Here is a 23,469-nt window from a genome sequence, read left to right as displayed (position 1 = left end):
GCCCATTCTAGCCTATGAAGGCCATTTACTTCAATGAGGGAAAAACAAATTTGGCTGTTTTTACCTCACCAGGGCTTATACATCTATTTTTATAAAGTCCCTGCTTATAGTTACATGGCACCCAGCCCTAGGGGCACATAGGGCACACCTTAGGGGTGACTTATATGTAAAAATAAGGTAGTTTAAGACTTTGGAAGTACCTTTAATTCCAAAGTCGAATTTGCATATAACTTTAATTTAAAAGCAGCCAGCAAGGCAGGCTTGCTTTTAAAATGACACTGGGCACCTCAGCAATGCACCTAGGTGTGCACCACCTATGCTGTGGTCCCTAAACCTACATGCCCTACCATATACTAGGGACTTATAGGTAGGTTAACTTAGCCAATTATAATTAGCCTAATTTGCATATCCATTTTACACAGAGCACAGGCCCTGGGACTGGTTAGCAGTACCCAGGGCACCTTTAAAGTCAGGAAAACACCAGCAAAAAGTGGAAAATGGGGGCAAAAAGTTATGGGGCCTCTGCAATCAGCCCTGTTTTCTCACAACCTGCTTGCGGCTGCTGATAACGACGCAAACCCCAGCCAGGGCAGTTTTCTAATACCATGTGACTGGATTTCTCGTGCATCGTTGCTGGGCGTAAAGTCATTGTGAACCCGTGCGGATCCAAGGTGCCCTGTCCCAAAATGGATGTTTTGCTCTCTTGTAAGGGAGAAAAACACTGATCGTGACCCGACCAGAGAAGAAAACGACGCACGGCCTTACTTGCGAGTAACGAACCGACGCATTGCTGAATTTTCCGATGCATGCTCACTCATACAGCTTTATTTTTTAAACAAACCAGGTCGTTGTGTAAAATCAACATTTCCATTGTTTTCTAAGGAGTAAGACTCCTATTCTTTTGAAAATTCATATCTTGACTTGTGTATGTTAGATTTTTGTTGTTTTGGTCTTAATTGATTTAGATAAATATTGCCTATTTATCTAAACTGGTGTTGTGTCCATTTTGTAGTGTCTTCTCTGTATTACTGTGTGCGTTGGTACAAATGCTTTACACATTGCTTCTGGGATAAGCCTTCCTGCTCATGCCAAGCTACCAAGGGGTTGAGTGGGGGTAAACCAGGTGTATTTCTCCTTTGCCCTGACTAGAGTTAGGGTCCTTGCTTGGACAGGGGGCAACCTGCCTGCCAACCAAAGACCCCATTTATAACAATGCTGAAAAGCAAGTGGTGGTCCCCCAAAATACTGGCCGTATCCCAAATAGGTAGGATACTTTTGTGAAGGGTGGATGCTGCTTGATCAGGCATAGGGTCTCCCAAGCCAATACTTCATCCAATTGCACAGGTGAAAACTAAGATTTTCATGAGTGACAGATGAGAATGCAATTGTTTTTAGGACTCGCATGAGCCTGACTTTATTTTTTGCTCCCCATGGAAACTCCTTTGTCCTATTGGTTGTGGGTTTATGCATGTGAATGAAGAATGTTTTCAGCGAGTATTGTGTCACAAAGGCAATTTCTGGGAGCTTTTATTTTTGAGGACCTGCTGTTATATAGTAATGTTGTTGACATACTTAACATTCAGTTTTGTGGGAGTGGATTGCAGGTGTGATGCCTTGCAAGTTTATGTAAAGGCTAATATGTGGCCTTCATTATTAGTATGCATTGAAGTTGTATCCACATGGGTGGTGTGTAGATGCATGCATGTGAGGTTTGTTCCAAAGTACAATGGCTATGCTTGTGCTGGAGGGCTGCTCTGTGTTTGTGTTTATGTATGTGTGTATGTGATCAGTTGTTAAAAGTCCAAGTATCTTTGTGTACAGTCAGAGGAAGGTCAGAAACACTTGGGGCCTCATTTACGAGGCCCTAGTGGCACACTGAGCAACCTGAGCATCATTCTTTTTTGATGCTCTGGTGGCACAGTGTTACCAACCATATTTATAAGGCCACTCAAAGCCACCTTGTATGGCTTTTCATGGCCTTGTAAATATGGACCCCTTTCATGCATAACACTGCATGACATGGGCTTTCATTGGGTGTTGATGTGGGTGTTCCCATGTAATACCCATGGATTTCAAAGGAATCTGATGCATTCCCAGATTTACAAGTCTGTCATCTTGTCAGATTCCTATGCCATTTCAGTTGTGACATTGAAGTTGAGTGACAGGGAGAAGTAACATTATTTCTCCCCAATTGTTCCTCTTTCTATGTGTGATGCATTCTACAGCACACACAGAAAGAGGAAAATCCATTAATTATTGTTTATGTGCAGGAAGTTGTCCCTTCCTGCACATAAACAATCATCCTTGCAAGTCAGGCCTCCTGCATCATGGTACAAGGGTGCCTGCATTGGTGCTAGGCAGCAACTTGTGCACCAGTGCATGGAAAAAGAGAGGAATGCAACTTATCTTATAGATACAACACATTCCTGCCCTTTTGTTTTGACACAAAGCAGCAAAAAGGCTTGCGGCGCTACCCTGTGCCAAAACTTAGTAAATGAGGACCGTGGTCAATATTTTGCCCTGACTATTAAAATATATGTCAACGTCTTTATGAGTTTACCAAACGCTTTTGAGACTGTTTGTTGGACTTTTGCTTATGGAGGGTCATCCCCAGTCTTTTTGCCTCCTGCCTCCAATTTTTTTCTGACCTGTTGCTGTTGGCTTTTCAACTCTGAGCACTTTACCACTGCTAACAAGCGCTAAAGTGCATATGCTCTCCGTGTAAATTGTATGTAATTGGTTTATCCATGATTGGCATATTTGATTTACTAGTAAGTCCCTAGTAAAGTGCACTAGAGGTGCCCAGGGCCTGTAAATCAAATGTTACTAGTGGGCCTGCAGCACTGGTTGTGCCACCCACACAAGTAACCCTGTAATCATATCTCAGACCTGCCACTGCTGGCTCCAACCCCCTGGTGTGTGTCTGAGGCCTTGCCTGGGCAAGGCAGGATTTCACAAGTAGGTGTGAGTCCCCTTTGAAGAAAGGTGACTTCAAAGACTAAAATGGGTATAAGAAGGGCACCCAAATCTACAGACTTTAGAAACACTTCTGGAACCAAGAGGAACCTCTGCCTGGAGAAGAGCTGATAGCTGAGGAAGAAGTACTGCCCTGCCTGTGACTGTGCTTTGTGGAGCTTTCCTGCAGTGCTGCTTCTGCCAGAGTAAGAGGGCAAAGACTGGACTTTGTGTGCCTTCCATCTTGTGAAGAAATCTCCAAGGGCTTGATTTAGAACTTGCCTCCTGTTGTTTGAAGTCTCAGGGACAGCAAAGACTTCTCTCTGCCAGCACCTGGAGTCTCTGGAGAGACTCCTGCTCTGACAAGTGGCGCCCTATCCAGTTCCTGGGCCCTTGGAAGGAAAGCTGGTGGAAATCCAAGGAAATCGACTTCGGACCGACGCTGAATCCGGTAACGCCGCCTGCACCTGACGCCGTGACCTTTGCTGGAACACGACGCTCTTCGCAGGCCCAACGCCGCAGCAGCCCTGCTGAAGTCCGCGACTCCGTGGAAGTCGCCACACCATGTCGTGACCGACGCCGCTCGAAGTGCACGGATTCAACGTTTCGCACAGACGCCGCGATCCCCGACTTCGCGCATCGGCTTGTTTTCACTCTTCACCAAAGGTACTGTACTTGGGGGTCTACACGACTCCGTGTCCGGTGCCGCTGGTGTCGGCTTGTTGGGAACGACTCCGTCACAACGCAGTTTTAACATCTCATCGAAGCATTTTTGTTTCTAAGCGCTATTTTTTAGTTTAATCTCTAAAAATTCATAACTTGACTTGTGTATGTCGGATTTTTGTCGTTTTGGTCTTGTTTTTTTTAGATAAATATTTCCTATTTTTCTAAACCGGTGTTGTGTCATTTTGTAGTGTTTTCATTAAGTTACTGTGTGTGTTGGTACAAATACTTTACACCTAGCGCTCTGAAGTTAAGCCTACTGCTCTGCCAAGCTACCAAGGGGGTAAGCAGGGGTTAGCTGAGGGTGATTCTCTTTTACCCTGACTAGAGTGAGGGTCCTTGCTTGAACAGGGGGTAACCTGACTGTCAACCAAAGACCCCATTTCTAACACTGTTCCAATATTTACTGGGCCTTTGCTGCTTGGATATGGTTGGGCCTAGATTTGAAGTACTTTTTGAATTTGTTTTTGCTGCACGTAACTGTTGGGTGACGTTTCTGTGTGTGTTTGAGTGTGTGAGTGTGTGGGTGTGCAGAAGAGAGAGAGAGAGAGACAAAGAGAGAGTGGGTGATGGGTATGTGTATATATATATATGTGCACATGATATTGAGAAAGGGGGAGCGGGAGAAAGGGAATAGAAGAGAGGGAGAAATTAATAAAGAGACATAAACATCTGGTAACTAGAGAAAGAGAACGAGAATGAGAAAGAGAAAGAGAAGGAGAAAGAGAACGAGAAATGTATTTTCAATGTTATCCTGGCTGGTGCTGTGAGGGGCATTGTTGGTTTACTTTTCTCTGTCGCTTCAGGACTGTACTTAGGTTTTGTGTAGGTGGCTGTGCACTGCTGTTTTGGGTTTGTAGTTCATTGTCAATTGAAATTAAGTTGTTGTTGTGCAGCTTTTTCGACTTCGAGGGGCCTTTGGAATGTGCACTGTACTTCCTATGTACGTTACCTTTCTTATGACTGCTTGGTTATTAGAAGTCAGCTTTTGTCCTTTTATTGCAACTCATATTTATGAAAGCAGCAGCACTCATCCATCTAAAGACTCACGATCCAGAATAACACGAGAACTGCATTTGAAAAGGGGTCTCCTCCACCTCCGGACCACAACTATGAAATGATCTATGCTGGCATAACAGGTATTCAGACCCTATGTAATACTTCAGAAAAAGAACCCAAGACTCAATCCTCATTCTCAGCCTGTCACCCACACAATGTCTTCACCACATGCGTGATCTCATCAAAACTTCTTCTCACATCATCCCCAAAAGGATAATGTAATTCTAAATATGTTCTCCTTGAGGTACATAAACGCCCTTACAATCACTATAATTCACACCATCGTGGGAGACATTTCTTGCTGCAACACAGTGCACTTCCCAGTGCCCCAGGGATAAATCAGTAAAATATCCCATATAAATTAAAATAAGATGAAGTTAAATATACTTCCCACCGTTGAATTATGCTATTGGAAAAAAAAACTGTTTCCGTCTACTCTGAGCCGTGTGCAGATTCGTTCTTTCTCCTATCTGATGTGCTTTCTATTTCCTGATGCCAGACCATACTAATATATATGTTAAACTTTAACTTTTAACAGGGTCACACGACAGTAGATGAAATAGGTCTTGCCCATTACCCCATAAATGCCTAAAATAACATTGGGTAGAGACAGACTGAGTCAGGGGTAGAAGTAGGCAGAGAGAGAGAAGTTTAAGAGAGAGAAATCGCATAGACAGAGGTCAAATGAAAGAATGTTCACTTTTCAGGGGGGTGGGGGCTTTGGAAATTCTAGCCCCCGAGCAATTGCCTACTTTGCCCATGACTTAAAACCTCTTTGCACCTGCACTAACGGGTTAGTGTACCACGAGCACAAATGCCTGAGTCATTTGCAGATTCCATACATTTCTAAACAGAGGCAAGTGCAGATTTTTAAACCACTACACTTGTACGTTGGCAATCTAATCATTCTGTAGGTGTAGCACGGGCTTTTGTCTTTCTAACTCTATCCAAAAAAAGATTATTTTTTTCATAAAAACAAATCATGTCCTCTTTCGTATTAAAGCCTGAGCTGATAATTTGGACCTTGGCAACAAGGCAATGAATGTTAAAAGCCATACCTGCAGGAAGCCTTCTGCATTAAACAAGGACAGATTGTATTTACAACAGCACTAATTATTGAACAGTTATTTGACAAAGCTGTACCAAGTAATGGGGAGTTTTTATTTTCCATCAATGGCTTCATGTCCATGCCCATGAAAGGTAACTCTTTAGTTGCCATCGAATGCGATATAAGGGATTGCGTGCTGTCTCTGAAGAACCAGTTAGATGAAGAGTCTAGAATTAATTACCTTCATGTACTTTCTTACTACCCCGATCGCTTAGAGAGAAATGAGATCATTTCAGAATATTGTTATTGAGGACATGTAATTGAGAACATCATCCGATCCCTTAATTACAAATTTAGCTAGATAATTCTGTTTTTAAATGTTTCAATATTGTTAATTGTTTTGGTGCTCAGTTACAGTAATTAGGTACATTTACTTTTAATAGAATCCCTAAGTGCTGCTTTGTTTTACTCGCGATATATAATTATGCAAATATACACATGGTGAACATTTTCATTGGTAATGGCATGTGGATGTGTTATTGCTGCCATCCCTAGTCATGAAAACAACATATTTGACAACAGGCATAAACAGTTAAGTGTTTGTCTCCTTACCCATTTCTGTGAAGATGCTGGCAATCAGCCTAGCCTAACATGTTTTGCGGCTAAGTATGGCCGCGCGAAATTAATGTGATTTCCTTTTGCCTAGTTCTGCGAATTTAGAAGAACGACTAGAAACTGGCTAAAATGGAAATCTGGCACTTTGCTAATTTTTCCGGTGAAGTCGTCGTTGCATTCAAAATGAATACAAGGGGCACTGTGCGCTTTAAAAAAGTACAAAAAACACAAGTGCTGCAAACAAGAGCCGAATGGGTTCTGCCTGCTCCTACTTTTCTCATGCTTCTACAAGAGGATTTTTTTTTTTTACTCCAGCGGCACCCAATTATACCATGTGACGTAATGACAATGACAAGAAATGGCAAGAATGAAACAAATTACGGAGGCGTAATTGAAACTAAGAGGATTTTAGATAGTAAAATGGTTGGGCTACCAGTGTTACAATGCCGTAAACATAAACAGCAATATTGGTACAAGAAATGCATCACTTTAGGCAACCATGAAATTAAAAATATTTTAGCTGTTAAACATGTTGAATTGTTATTCCTCCCCTAAAATCCTCTCAGATAAAAAAATGCAGGGAGTCATGCTGAGTCCAGCCTGTAAATCGCAGCATGCGCCGCTTTTAGCTGGGAATCTATGCCACAGGCAAGACAGCTGTCATTATCGTGTGTGCAGAACATGGGTATGTAATCACCTTTAAAGTAAGTATTGTTCTAAAAATGTGTTTTTTTGTGATTGAGCAGCAATCTAGCAACACAATCGAACCTATATGTTTACGCTCATATAGTATACTTAGAAGGTTTAAACTTAAAATTATACAGTTAACTAGGGCTAAAAGGCTGCATTGCTCAGACACGTGCGTGTTGATTTGCATCTTTCCACTGCTCATAGAAAAAAGATGAAGACAAATAAGAGCATAACTAAAGACATCAAGTAAAATCTATACAAAGTGTATTTTCAGAGGACAGATTTCTGGCAGAGTGGGCTGAAAACTCAATCTCAAAACAGACATCTGCTTGTCTTTGTTAACGAATGATAGGGGCTTTATTCTCCTTGTTGTCCCAGTTGCTCCCAATCCCATAATGCCTTGAAAACTGAAACTGCAATGGAGCGGCCTGGCCTGACTGTTACACCTTTCAGGCCACAAAGTTCCACTGTAGATTTGACTATCTGATCCTAATTGGAGACTTATCTACAGTGTTCGATCTTGATTGAACTCTCTAACACTTTCCAATGATTATTCATTTCAAATTCTACAGAAAGTACAGAAAGGTGTAGACTAAAGGCTTTATTTTTCAAGAACCAACAGATGTCCCCTCTTAAGTATTTAGAGCGCTATTGGCATTCATGCAATCTTATTATGGCAGAATGGACATCCTCCACTTTCTGCCAGGCGTTCTGCGTCAATCAAACTCTAAATAAGGTCATAAGAATACAACACTGAAGAAAAAATGCTGTAACACTATTACATTAATTTTGAAATAAATATTTTATTATTGTAAATATAACAAATTTAAATTAGTTTTCATAAATTTAAATTAAAAAGCAAATTCCCACCTAAAGTGAGATTTAGTTTTATAATTATTCGTTAAATATTAAAAGAGATGTACAACATATTCAAAGTAATTTAAAGAAGTTCAATACAGTTACTATTCCATTATGTTTTAATTGAAAATGTGTATTAACATTTTTTATAAACAAAAATTAAATGTATACGTTAAAAATAAATAACATTACATTATAACATTATTTTTTATATTGTTAACTAGTTTACGTGATTTAATTTAAATTAATTTAATTTAACATTATTTTCTATGGGGTTTTACCAAAAGTTCCTGCCTCCATATTCAGTAACTGTTACTGGCTATGTGTAGTGCTGAAATTACTACAGTTTTAATTTTCATAATTTATACTTGTAAATTTAGCTCCATCCCCCTTTTCAGGGGATGGAGACATGTAACTCTGCACTTTTGAGCAACTTTACACATATATTTGGTGAATAGCCAAAAGTAGGGAAGGTACTCAAAGGTGTAAGAGTAACTTCACACTTGTAGCTTATTCATAAGTATAAGTTACTTTTGAAAAAAGTTGCGTAAGCGTAAATGGGATAACTGCAAAACATTGTTCGTTTACAATGTGGATGTTCCAAATTTTGCTTTGAGGGTCACTATTACAGGCAGATCATGCTAAAATGATATGCAGTCATTGTAAACTGGTTATGCTAATAATGAAGGGAGCCAAGAAGATGCAAAGACGTCTGAAATAATTCCGGCAATAATGCTGGCAAATTTTATATCCAGAGATAAAAATGTAAAACTTTAAAGTAGTGTATTGTGGTGATTCATGGGGTGTACAAAAGGAGGATTTACTAGAGAATGTTCTTATTTAATTTAGGGAACATGATGACTTTTGGAAGCTGTTGTTTTTAATGGCATTATTTCATAGTGTGTTATAAAGCTATATAGTTATCTCTACAGTGACCTTTAAACCACTTACATTCTCCTTCTGCAGACTCAAAACGTCTCCTTTTTTGCCCAGTGTTCACATCTGCAAGCAGAGCTAGACGGCACAGTGTTGGTCTTATTGCAAATAAACCCTCTGTATGCCAATAGATGGAGCCCCCACTATGTATTATAACCAAACATTGTCACTCTCAAACTTTCCACACCCCATGGGAAGAAAACATAAAATGTGGACCACCTTCTAGATGTATAAAGTCTGCAGCCAAGGATGTAGGGTGCATTGGTCTAGCACATGTTCTGTGAAAAAGAACATGCACCCTGGAAAATTTCTTTATTCGATTTGAAAAACACCATAGAAATATGTTAAGGCGAAGGAGAAAGCTGACAGAAAATAAAATATGACAGACCAGATTGAAAAAAGTACTAGCAATCTTTTTGTGACACTATTACAACTTATGATTCCAAGAATATTGCTATACTTTGGATCTTTTTTAATTTGCACAGTTAGCTCTCGCTCACATTTTATTTAATCATTGCCAGTTTCAGGAAGGCTGCAAAGTAGGTAGTGTTAAACCAATTAGCAGGTACAATTATTAAAAAGTACAAAATTTGTAAGGAACAAGCATTGGCAAAGAAAAGAAGTTTCTGTTCTGCCGAGGTGTTGGCTTCACCAATGCCAATTGCCTGCCCTCCCATGCATCAGTGCACATGGACATACATACCTATTTCAAGATGGTCGCTGATATATACAGACTTGCATCATGACTCATGCTTGCACATGTATTGTGATGGAGACAAAATGTTTAACTTACTATTAAGTGATGGGGATAACTATGCTACAATGGGCATCAAAATGGAAAAAGAAAGACAAGAGCATGGGGAAAGATGGGCACCTGTAGAGAGTAAGGTAACAGATACTTTCTGATGGAGTGCATAAAGTAAAATAAAAAAGAGTTCCCTCTAGTAAGCAGTGGAAGGCTGCAACTTATCCAGACAGAATATTATGAGACTGAAATGCTTCTTGGCTAGAAAAACACAAGAATAGGGAGGTAAGCCATCAAGCCAGGAGCACACAACTGAAATACATAGAAAATCATCCACGTCATGAGGAGGTATGGAGTCAAGGCTCATTTGTAGGTCCTAAAAACAAGTAAGTTGATAATTGCAGCATTTGATAAAAATCCCAAACCACAGGGTACATCATTTATATGGTGTGAAAATTCTCATCTATAACAAGTTTTTGTGGAATAATCTGTATTTTGATGCTTAATGCCTCAAAATCAGTATGCCACACTAAATATCGTATTGTTTTCCTTTAGTAAATTCAGGCAAGTTTGACCAACTAAAATTAACAATGGTTGAAGTATTAAATGCATCCTGTAATTGTCTTTAGCAGTAAATGCAACTCAATTCAGAATTCTGATGCCTGTGCAAAAACGAGTTTGCACAGAGGTCTGAAAATCCTGACCAACCCAAAATCAGAGCCTAACTAATCAGGAACAATAGTTCTACTTACAGACAGTTACAGCTATTTGTTGCGAAGACCTAAAAAATACTTTATAGGAAAAATTTCCCATAAATGCCCTGTAAAGCAATCTTAGCACTACCTTGCTGACTAAATTAAATCTTCACACACAGCTACTTAAAACATATTTTCTTTATAAACGTTTTCATAATCTTTGCTCTATATTTAATATATACAATAACAAAAACAGATGAGAGAATAATACTGGATGTTCTAGTAACCCCACATAGTACCTTGTTTTTAACACAGAGCTCAGATATAATTGGGTTTCCAGGTATTAGATTGAAATCAGAACAAGAAACTATTGGCTATCTAGAATCCTTTTTGTTTAATTCACTGAACCCAGATTCCAATGAGATTGTTGGAAATGCCTTCGTTTTACATTCTTCTGGATAACAGTTCTCTGAACAGACCAAGGAGGTATCCATAGGATCTTTTTTAGCCACCTCATAATTGTGAAGCAGGATGATGCAACCTTTGCTACCTGCAGCTTCATAGACAGAGTGGAATCCAACCAGACACACAGATTCTTCACCTTGTTGACTGACTTAGGGAGAAAGCTTAGGGTTGTGGGCCAGTGTTGGGAGCCTCGCAGCTGGGAGTTCCTGCCCAGAACCATCACCTCTGTCTTGTCTCCATTTAATTTCAGTGAGTGGAAATTCATCAATGTGAAGGCAAGGGTAAGGCAAGAATTGAGATCTTTTGTGCTAACTCCATGCTCAGATGATGTGGAAAAGATGATCTGAGTGTTGTCAGCATATGTGAATAAGGTAAGACCACAACTTTCCACTAAGTTCGCCAAAGGGTGGCATAGATGTTAAAAAGCATGGACTGATGGAGGTATCCTGCGGCAAACCTGTGGTGAGAGAGTGGGATCTGGAGGAAGTGTTCATGGAAAAACCCTGGCAGTGTGGTCTGCTAGGAAAGAAATTAGCCAGATGAGGGCCGTGCCATGAAGGTCAAGATGAGCCAGTCTTTGAGCAAAAATGTCATGAGATACCATGTCAAAAGCTGCACTGAGATCAATAAGATCAGTGCAGCTGTGATGCTCATACCTAGGAGTCGAGAAGATGTTCCATGACTCCTAGAAGGGCGGATTCTGTGCTCAGCTCTAAAACTGGGTCCCGGGCTCACTATGACACTTGACTGAAACTAATCTGGCTGATGAAGGATGATACCCTGAAACCGGTCTTAGGACGCCTGTTTCTGGTCCAGGGAGGACCTGGCATGGCCTGGCAGTTCAAGCTGGACTGCTCCCATAGGGAACAGGGGCAAGACTGATTTGCATATGTCTGGGTCCAAACTGGGATGGGATGCTGAGCAAAGAATGGATGGATTAAACCCAGATCTGTATCGGGGTGAATGTTTGATTGGTTCCGTATTTGAGCCATCATTGGTGTTTGTTTGATTTAGCAGCTCTAAAACTGACCTGAGAAGGCTAGTGGGCACGCTGGGTTTCAACATATGCATTAGGCTTGGAATTAACATGCTTCTCCAATATCTTGGAAAAAATTGGCAGCAGGGAAATGGGTCTGTTATTAGACCAACTAGAATGGTCCAGGTGCATTTCTTTCAGCAGAGGAAGTACAATAAAAGGCTTCCAGGCCTTGGGAAGATGCCACTTGCATAGAGAGGAGTTCAGCAGATCAACTGTCAGAGTTGTTAAATGAGAGTTTAGTGAGCTGTTCTTGGAAGGAGGCAGAGGACTGAGAGGGGGAGCCAAATTTAATGGACAACAGTAAATCCAAAAGACGAGAGGAATCCACGAAAGACCAACATTACAGCGGAACCTGGAGACTGAGTCATATCTGAGCTATTAACTTCCCCAACAGTGGGGGGTGTAGAGTTAAGATGTAGACTAATTTTATTGGCTGTGGCCAAAGAGAGGTGAATATTAGTCACATTCTCCACAAAGAAATCCACCAACTTATTTTTTTGGGAGTAGTAAGTTGCTCTAGCGATTCTATGGTGCAAGTGGGAAGTGTGCAACACCATTTTATATTTCAATTTTGAATTCTTGTCATAACTCTCCCTCCACAGTCTTTCAAGTTGTTTACAGAGTGTCTTTTCCTCCCACAAGGATTCAGTTGAACCTGGGGACTGGGCGTATGTTGTCTAAGGATAGATTTGAATCACGCAAGGATCACTTTAGCTGCTGTGCTAGCTACTTACCTTTCTTTTTATCAAAATTCTACTCACTGACTTGAATCATGTGAGTAAGCTCTGCTGAACGGTGTGCATTATATAAAAAGCACTGTTCAGCAGCAACAGCACACTGAAAACATGCCCTACCATATATCGAGAAACACAATGGAGTCAGCAGCTGTAAGTTCAGCAAAACAGGCCATAGTTTCTATTGTTGGGGCCACACTACCCTTTAGTTCAACCCTCAAGAGGACAGTAACCTTCCTGTCTTGAACTGTGTTGTTAGACCACCAAAATCAGTATTACTAATGAGAGCAACAAAATCTGTCTATTTTTGGAAGCTAATCTTTGACAATGTCCAAGACAATCGCTGAGGAGGTATTGCGAACAATGTCTACTTATGTAAAAATAGGTTATGCCTGTCCATTTGCACATGTACTGCTGTAGTTTATGCATGTTGGAAATTGGGTTTCTGGTTGGGAGAGGTATGCACCCAGTCCAAGTAGGAACCACAACCCTAGTCAGGGTCAGGTACACACTAACAGTTAGCCTGTGCTCATCCACTGGTAACTTAGCACAGAACAGTCAGGCTTAATTCTAGAGGCAATGTGTAAATTATGTGTGCAACACTTCAACCAACAAAACAGTGAAAACCCTACACAAAAAATACCACACTTAATGCAAACACAGATCTTAATTTAATGAACAAAAGAAGACAAAACAACAAACATCCATAAGTAGAAGTTGAGATATAATTTTTTAAGTATTAAATTTAGTTATATTTCCTAAAAGCATAAAGCACTAATCTGGTGGTGCCAGACCCGGTGAAATTTAAAAGTTGAGGCTGACCACAATGGAGCCTGGGTCTCATACAGTCCCAGATTACTCGTTCTAAAATTTACCTTTTCAAAGTTGAGCCAAGAGTCCCATTCATGGGAAAGAATTTTGCTAGGAGCAAGGAGAGCGATGCTAGCATTAGTCCGTGGGTGCGAAGAGTTGACTGGGCATCGTGGATAGGCAGACTGGAGCCTTGCAGTCACGAATGGCGCTGTTTGTTGTGCGAAGACACAAACTTGCGGTGGCATGGTTCTGGAGCAAGCAGGTCTGTTCACGGTCGCAAAGGGCCCAAAAGCTTGATTTTAGAAGCCAAAACCCACTTTCAAGGGCCCAGAATCTGAGAGGCACCCCATGGGGGGTCAGGAGAATGTTGAAGTCGGGCCCAGGAGCAGTGGAAGTTTGTTATGTACCTCAGGCTCAGATCAGGAAGCCAGCAGACTACCCCTTGGAGTCACTCTGGGGTCCTAGGAGCAAGAAGGAGATACAAGGCCAGTTCTTCTTCTACAGGCAGGAGGGCAGCATTTCAACATAGAAAGGCAGCAGCTCCTTCAGAGTATCAGTCCAGCAGAGTAGCAGGTAGTGGCAGTACTTGCAGCAGCACAGCAGTCCTTCTTCCTGGCAGAGTATCCACTAGTCCAGAAGTGCACTGAGTTGGTGGTGGTTGAGGTTAAATATTTATACTTTGCTGCCCTGGTTCTGGAAGATGGGAGAAACTTCTAGACAGTAGCTTTGAAAGGTAATAATTTCCCTTTCTTCCCTGTCCTAACTCCAGGCTGGTTAGAGTGACAATACAGGTCCAATTCCTCTCTCCTATCCTGCGCAGGGTGGCCCAGCAGACACACCTAAACTTCCATTGTGTGTGGCTCTCTAGAGAGAATGCACAATCCCAGCTGTCACCTCACCCTAGACGGGTATTGGAGGCAGGCTGCAGGCACACAGGTCTACAACCAGGAAAATGTCACTTTTCTTAAAAGTGGTGTTTCAAAATTGTAACAATAAATCCGACTTTGCCATTAAACAGGATTTATCATTACACTTTCAGTGGTACTAAACATAACAGGAGCACTCCATCCAATCAGGAATTACAGCTTATTAAAAGCATTAAAGAATTCCCAAACTTATCATATGAGAGAGAAATAGGCTTGACAGTAGTGATAAACACATTTGAGGGTTTTTCACTACTTGCACATGTACAGCTTAGAAATATATGTCCTATCTTTTAATTAGAGAGCACCCTGCCCCATGGGCTATCTAGGGCCTCCATTAGAGATGACTTGTATGCAATAAAAGGGGAGTTTAAGGCTTAGCAAAGGATCTTAAATGCCAACTTGACATGGCAGTTCAAAACTGCATGCGTAGGCTCTGCAATGGCAGGCCTGCGACATGTTTTAAGGGCTATTTAAGTGGGTGGCATATTCAGTACTGGAGACTCACTAGACACATTTAGTTTACAGGTCTTGTGCACATGTAGTAAACGTTACCAGGGACTTATAAGTAAATTAAATACTCCAATTGTGGATAGGCCAATGCTACCATGTTTTAAGCAGAGAGCACATGCATTGTAGCACTGGTTGGCAGCAGTAAAGTTCCTGAAAGCAACAAAATGGGTCCGTCAAAAATGGAGGTGAGGCAAAATGTTTGGAGGAAGACCACCCTAAAGCTGATAGGTGTAACAATGCACGTATCCACCAGGTCTCTGTTGTGATTAGTGCAGATGTACTGTGAAAAAACGTGGCTGATTGGAGAAGCCCCCTAACTTTTTGCCCCCAGTTTTCACTTTTTGCTGGTGTTTTCCTGACTCTTGTGGTGCCCTGGGTACTGCTAACCAGTCCTAGGGCCTGTGATCTGATTAAAATGAGTATGCAAATTATGCTAATTATAATTGGCTATGCCAACCTACCTACAAGTCCCTAGTATTTGGTAGGGCATGTAGGTTTAGGGACCCCAGCATAGGTAGTACTCCCATAGGTGCACTGCTTGGGTGCACAGGGTCATTTTAAAGGCAGGCCTGCCTTGCTGTCTGCTTTTAAATTAAAGTTGCATTCAAATCCAACTTTGGAATTAAAAGTACTTCCAAAGTCTTAAACAACCTTATTTTTACATATACGTTTTTGTTTTGTGTTTTGCATATTTACTGTTTTGTGATTCCTAAATGCTTTACACACTTGTTTCCTAAGTTAAGACTTGTCGCTTGTTGCCAAGCTACCAAGTGCTGAGCTGGGTTTGATTTATTGAGACCTAACTGGACCTAAATGGGGGTTAGTGGCCTATGTCTAGGTGTAGGTACTTACCTGCCCTTACCGGTAATCCACTTTCCAACATGCATAAATTAAATTTTTCTTAAGCTAATGTGTATTTTCAGAGAATGTGCTAACAAAAGAGCAAGACATTTTTGACACATTTTCAGAAACAACATCATAAAATGTGCAGCCTATGAAACATGTCATATAAGCATCTTCTTATGGGCACACTTGAGCAATAGGCACATGTATCAGAAAAATGTGGCGGCTGCTCTGTAAACAGAGGTGCGCAAACACCTTTTTGAACATTGCCTATGGTAGCACCTACATTGTGCCATGTCTCTTTTTCAACACATGCCAACAATGTAGCTCTCTTAAGTTCACCCCAATATAATTTTATACAGTGCTTAATGTGTGTCTCATCAGTTTGAAACTTCATACTGGAAGTTCACTCTCATAATCCTCCCTATCAATCTGCATCAACCCCAAAACTGAACTATGGTGGAGTCATTTTTACTTAAAATTCAGGTGTGTGTCTTACTTCTGCTTAAGTGGGTGCAATGGCACCGCAACATGGCATGTTTCCTTCTGTGTTTGTAATCCGTATAATGAGTGCTACTGCACGATGAAGTGGCTCAAATTATTAATAGATTTTTGGAATTTTTATTTCACATCAGACTCCTGCTTCTTTTTAAACTTTGGAAGAACCTGGGGGTTCCTGAAGATCCCAGCTGCTAAGATTCACATCACTTCTCGTATACTAGACAATACAGATTTCTAGGATTCACATTTGCTTGGATTTACACAAGGCATGTATTGTCTTAAGGAATCTGTTTTGTCTGTTAGAGCACATTATTTTGAACTTTCTTCAATACTTTTGTGCATGTTTCTAGTTCCCTGTCTTGGGGTGGCTCAAGGTGTGAAAACTGACAAGAGCACAACTTCCATGGCGTTGTTATGTATAAATAAATTATTCTTAGTTTATCATTTACGTTTTTCTGCCTAGAACTGGAAAAACTGGTGAGCGTTTATAAGGAAAGTTGAGTTAGCAGTTATTCATAATCGGTGACTCCCTGCAGCTGTAAGTTTTTGTACAGAATGCTTTTTATTAGGTGGAGGACTGATGCCAGAAAATATATGTTGGTTATTCATTGAATGACCACCTGTCAGAGGGTGGGGTCCTTCAAATAAACATAGATGTCACATCTACTTTGTGTATCTGCCTGTCAGGTTTGAGATATCAGCACAGACCTTCTAACTCTCTATTGGGTGATTCCCTGAGAGCTGGTGATCTTCTGACATCAGGACAGTGATTTTATGGAATGGCATTAAGCTAAACTTGGGCACCAGCTCTTTATTACTCCATTCACAGTAGCAACAAATAAAAGAAATAATAACTGTAGAACATTCTAATAGTCTTCAAAGCCAAGGAAAACCCAGCTCTCTTCCTTCTTTTGTTGCTGCTGCTCACAAGATAAGTACTCTTAATTTACAAATATGAGTTTTAAAACTGATTGAATGTGTGGGTTGGTTTGTTGAAACGTTTAATTAGGAGATCTATGAAGTGTTTTGTAGCACTTTGAGACGTTGGTATTGTATTGGGCATTTCTCTAATATAAAAATACATAGTTAAAATGAGTTATGTGCATTTTTGAGGGAAAGCCATTTAAAAAAAAGAAGGTTACCCTTTAAAAAGGTAAGGATTTTACTTGGTTTAGGCTCTGTGATTATGCGTGGTTCTGCAATCGGATGAAGTTTTCTTGCTTACCGGATTTGTTAGTGTGATTTGAAGGGCAGGTGTGCTATTGAACAACAGCCTAAGGCAACCCAGAGGCTGGTCGCCTGCTGGATCGACCTCACGCAGACACGGCAATGCTTCCTTGAATTGCAGTGATTGGGAGCCTCTTTTGAATTAGGTGGAGGCCCCTCCCATGCAGGAACTGCATTTCCAAAAGAGGTCAGATTCCGGCTGATGAATATACGACGAAACAACGACTGCAAAAACAACTACTGCCTTAACAACAAGGTCGGAACACCGACCTCGTTGCTACTACTAATGATTTTACCACGAATGCCTTAACAACGATATTTCGTTGTAAAGGCATTCCTGATAAAATCATTAGCAATAGGCACCATTCACCCTACATCCCTCACCCCACCCCCCCAACCCCACCCCAAAACCTAAAACCCCCTGACCCCCCACCCACTCCCCAAAACCAAAAACACCCCACCCCCCCAAACCCACCCCAAAACCAAAAACCCCGTGACCCCCCACCCACTCCCCAAAACCAAAAACGCCCCACTCCCCAACCCCACCCTAAAACCTAAAACCCCCTGACCCCCCACCCACTCCCCAAAACCAAAAACGACCCACCCCCCCAACCCCACCCCAAAACCTAAAACCCCCTGACCCCCACCCACTCCCCAAAACCAAAAACGCCCCACCCCCCAACCCCACCCTAAAACCTAAAACCCCGTGACCCCCCACCCACTCCCCAAAACCAAAAACGCCCCACCCCCCCAACCCCACCCCAAAACCTAAAACCCCCTGACCCCCCACCCCCTCCCCAAAACCTAAACCCACCACTTACCTTCGCCAAGTCCCTTCTTTGTACCTTAACCACGCATGTTCGTTGTTCAGAACATACGTAGTTAAGGCACAAAAAAACGAAGTCGTGGTTAAAAAAAGCGTTGTTGCGCTTTCGTTAACCACGACCTTCGTGAAAAAAAAGTCGTAAAAAAGGATGTTTCCCCCGGCTGATATCTGAATGTCCATAACTGTCTTTGCTAGATAAAGTTGCTATGACCCCAGATTCAGATGCTAGAGTCATAACATTCATAAGTAAAACCAGGAAGGACCCTAAAAAGGGGCTAGAAAGGGGACTAATATCCTCTCAGGACCTCCTTTTTTATAAGATTGGACCCTTAATGAAAATATTTGAAATAGCTGAAGAGGTGTATTTAAATGAGAGCCCCGCAGATCCAGGGGAATGGCACCAGTGGGTCCAGTGAGCCACTTCCTTACTGGGGAATGGCAAATACAGCATTATCAAATGAGAGAAGGGAGAGCATGCTTTTAAAAGTTGACCTTAAGCTAATAGAGTTAGCAAATAAAGGAGGAGGACCATCCTCACAGGCTTGTCCTTTTGGAGATGACTTTATTAAAGAAATGGTAGAGAAAGCTGGAGTTCTTAACTCAATACAGAGTTCTCAAAAAGATATTAAGAAGGTATTTGAAGGGAGAGTTTTGCTAGGGCAGGGAGAACAAGAGGTTGGTTACCCGGATGCGGATAGCGAAAAACAAGACTTTTCTTTTTGCCAATTTAGATATGGAGTGTCTCAAAGTTTTTACCCACAAAAGAGGGTGAGCTAAAGAAGATCAACCAGGGAAGATATGTGTCAATGAGGATTTTCAACAGGTAAGAACTTTTTCAAGACCATTCAGATGTCTCAGTAAGGTTGGGTGGCAGGTTAGGCCAATTTTATGGGAGTTTGAGGAGAGCGCTTCTGGATCCAAGGGTATTAGAGGCTGCCAGGGGATACTGGCAAGGAGCTGTAGAAATGCCAAAGCATAGGAGGGTCCCTCAGAAAGAAGGTTTTACAGAAGAAGAGAAGTGGTTGGTAATAAGAGAAAAGGGAGTCATAGCGGAAGAGAAAAATGTATTCAGGTTCTTGTCAGCAACATGTTTTGGTAGAGAAAAAAGATAAGAGCAAGGGAAAGAGCCCAGTGATAAACTTAAAAGGGTTGAATGAGTGGGGAATGTATCATCACTTCAAGGAATTCATCTTTTGAGGCATGTGCTAAGGAAAGGAGACTGGTTAACAAGGTTAGATCTGAAGCATGTATATTTAACAGTTCACATTTAGGAGCAGCATCAGGTGTACCTCCAGTGCAAATGGATGGGGAAACTGTGGAAGTTCAATGGTCTCCCATTCGATCTCTCTTCTGCACCTTGGTGTTTTACGAAGGTGCTATTGCCAGTAGCAACTTGGTTATGGGCAAGAGGAGTACGTTTGATAATATATTTAGATGATATCTTATTACTTGGTCAGGACAAGGAGGTTTTTTTACAACACTCAGAGATGGAAACTGTTGGAGTCCCTGGGGTTTGTGGTGAACATGCAGAAGTCTTGTTTAATTCTTAGTGAGGAAACTGAAACTGAAGAGGTCAAGAAAGGAGTTTAGTAGAGTATTGAAGATGAAGGAAATATCATTGAGAAATTTGTCAAGGATTCTGGGAGGATTATCTTTGACAATTCAGGCAATTTTCCAGGACCCATGTAGTTTTAAACACTGCAGAGGTTGAAAATAAGGGTTGAAAATGAGGAGCATGAGAAGGAGTTGGTCATATTCTCAGAGTTGTACTGGGTAAGGAGTTGAAAAAGGAGATGAGTTGGTGGCTCAGAAATGCAGAGGCTTGGTATGGCAGAGCTATTTTCGGGGAGTAACCATAAGAAGTGATTGACTCAGATGTAAGTTTGGAAGGATGTGGTGTGAGATGTGGAATCTTATCCACAGGTGTTCATTAGATGAAACAAGAGAGGATCTTGCAAATCAATTGTTTGGAGTTGTTGGCAGGTTCATTTGCAATTTGATGCTTTACTCAAGGGATGGTGAAGTACTGTGTGATACAACACATGTCAACAGGATGGGTGGACCTTGATTAAAGGCTTTGTCAAATCTAGTAAAGGTCTTTTGGGAATATTATTTGAGCAAAGGGATATCGATTGTAGAGGAGTATATTCCTGGTATATTCCTGGTCTAATCAATGGTTTGGTGGATTGGTTTTCAAGGAATTTCAAAGATTGAAGCAAATGGAGATTGGACAGAATAGTATTTCTGAGGATTCAGGAGATTTTGTCTCCATTTAGATTGAATTTGTATGCAGACACACTGAATAATCAGTTACCAAATCTTTTCAGCAGTTGGTAGCTGGATCGTGAGGCTTGTGGAGTAGATGCATTCTTTCAGGATTGGCGGGGACTAGCTCGTTATGCTTTCCCTTCTTTTGCAATGTTGCCAAGACTTCTGGTGCAAGTATGCAGGTCTAGGCAGACAGTGGTTGTCATAACTCCAGTATGGAGTTCATTGGCCTGGTTCCCTATCATGATGGAGATAACAGTAGATTATCTGGTTTGCATTCTGAGATTCATGGATTCTGGAACCTCAAGGGGAGTACAGCAGTCTGGTGATGCAGGGCCTACTGGCCCTGATGGCATGGAGAACTTCATGGCAGAATCTTTCAAACTTATATCAGAATCCTGGGCTTCAGGAACAAGAAATGCATATAGATTGGCATGGCAACAATTTGTTTGTTGGAGTTTTTCACTGGATTTTAACAGATGTATCTAATGTGGTTAACAATTTGACAGAGGTGTTTGAGTCAGAACTACCATATAGAATGGTGAGAATCTACAGATCTGCTTTAGCGGCGGGACACTCTTTAGTAAATGGGGTGTCTGTTGGACAATATCTGGTAGTTAAAAAACATGCAAATTATGAACATTTTGAAGCCTCCAGCAGCTATGTATTCTTAGCTGTAGGATTTCAGACAAGTTTTATCTGTGGTAGATAACTGGGGTGATAATTGAAGCCTAAGCCTGAAGAAACTTTCTTGAAAGTTGCCTATGTTATTGTGTTTGGTGTCTTTAGAAGGAAATCCAATGTGAGGGTCCTGGGTGTTACAAGTATGGATTTTCAGCTGGAATGAGTTTGTTTTATGTTAAATGAAGAACTAACACGTTATCAAGGACAATATTTTGTCCTTATTTTAAATTGAATGAAAGACTGTGTATGGCCAACTGATTGAAAGTGTATGAGAGTTTGAGAGGCCATAATGTGGCTCAATTGTTAATTTCTTACAGGTTGCCACATAGGCCTGTATCACTGGCAACTGTGGCAAGATGGGTAAAGAGGTGAAGAGAGAGGCAGGTGTAGATGTGAATAAATTTGGAGCGCACTAAGGTAGGGGTGCGTCAGCATCAAAAGCTTTTGTTCTGATCGGAGGATTGCAAGAAATTTTGAGGGCGGAAGATTGAGGGTGAGAATATGTTTAGAAGTTATTATTTTAAGCCTGTAGTGAGCACAATTGATATTGTGTTAGCATGAGTTTGAACTTGCATAATTTAAGCCTCTGTGACTTCACATAAAATGTAGATTTTCCACAGCCTGCTGGGCAGAAAATCTGTATATTTTATAGACCTGCAGGCTAAGATTATCACACCATTGTTATTTGAAAACCCACCCTAATAGATTGAAATTTATTTTTCAAATATTTCAGATTAAAAGAGGACAGTCACTGAGATGACAGCAGACAAATCTGTTTTCCTTGTTGGAGTTTTTGGCATATAAATAGTTTTTTTATGTTATTCACAGTATATAAAAGAGGGATGAGAGCTGTCTGTTCCTAGGCTTTGAAGACTATTAGAATGTTTTAAAGTTCTTAATTCTTTCCATTGTTGCTGCTGTGGGTGGAGCAATAAAAGAGGCAGTGCATAATCTTAGCCTCTGTGTCTTCAATACAATCCATTTTTTCTCCCCACCAGGCTGTGGAAAATCTACATTCTTTCTCTGGGTTTGGTGACTGCCCGTCCATCCAAGTTTACCTGAAGCATTGACCTGGTGTAATCAGAAGAAACAGTGATCCAAAGTGAGTAAGGTTGATGATGGTGAGTACCAAATGCCATGACCTGCTTTACAATTTGGCAATTACTGAGAACCAATAAATTAATAGTGAAAATGTGGAGTTGTATTTAAACAGAACATGTAATTGTCCAGTGTCTAAAAACCCAGGTACAATTGAAATTGTAATAGGAAATTACTGCCCACAGTAGTGCCATTGTTTCATCTGATATGGCTTCCATGTCACATTTTGTGTCTAGCAGTAATAGACCAGAAGCCATGAAATCAAAGCTGCAATACTGCTGTTCCCAGCACTAGTACAATTTCATACAGCTTGTAAATATAATGTGTTTTATGTTGAAAGATGTTTATTTCGTACTACTGTCATGAGCGGTGCTATGTTCTGGGACATCTATTGTGTGTGAGCTATGGAATTTGGCTGAAGGCTGTGGTACTTGTCAGTTCGGTATCTGTTCAGTGTGCTGTGGCTGATGTATGCACTGCTGCTGTCTGTAGTTTGCCTGCTCTGTATTTCTGAAGGAAGATGTCAGTTCTATTGCCTAAATGTCTGTGTGTAATAGTGAGACTTTGAAAAACATGTTTTTATACAAAAGCCATGAGGTTTGGCTTTGCTGTACAGTTTTGATGTCATTGATTGCTTCATAAGGAATCCCTTGACGTTCACTGTTTATTTACACAAACTATTCCCATCTCTCTTTACCTGTGATGTGAATTTTGATTTTTTGTGAGATACCTACTGGTCCAATTATTCAAACGTAACCACTTAGTGATCAAAAATAAGCCAGTTAATGTTTTTACTCCTCTCCCTCCAATGGTTTCAAACATACATTTCATGTAAATCTTTGTAAAACAAAGCAGTAGTTTCCATGGTATATATTCTTCTTTTCCAGGCTCAGTTAATCATTGTAATTTTATAGTCAGGCTTGATAGCACAGCTGTTGCCAGACAACAATGTAAACATCACTAGAAAGGGCCTTTGACTCCTTCAACATGACAGGAGCTAGGAGTACATGTTTTGATTGGGCAGAAGTTGTGTGCTTCCACAAAAAAGTGTTTGCCCTCCACACATCTGTGAACATTTTGTTTATTTATCCAGCTGCCTGAGTTTGAACTCACATGACATTGTAATGCTATCAAAGTGTCTTAAGTATCTACTGTAGATAATTTATAGTGTTTTTCTCTGACAGCAGCACACAGAGGAGGAGGGCAGTCAA

General features: G+C 41.0%; 1 protein-coding gene across 3 annotated transcripts in view; it reads right to left on the bottom strand.

The window, feature by feature from the left end:
- The window catches only part of CNTNAP4 (contactin associated protein family member 4), a 2,124,586-nt gene that overhangs the window by 1,784,280 nt on the left and 316,837 nt on the right, over positions 1–23,469 (bottom strand). The window lies entirely within an intron of this gene.

This window comes from Pleurodeles waltl, chromosome 1_1, assembly GCF_031143425.1.
Source record: "Pleurodeles waltl isolate 20211129_DDA chromosome 1_1, aPleWal1.hap1.20221129, whole genome shotgun sequence".
Lineage (NCBI taxonomy): Eukaryota > Metazoa > Chordata > Amphibia > Caudata > Salamandridae > Pleurodeles > Pleurodeles waltl.
The sequence above is the reverse complement of the archived record's forward strand: the minus strand, read 5'-3'. Positions and strand labels throughout refer to the sequence as shown.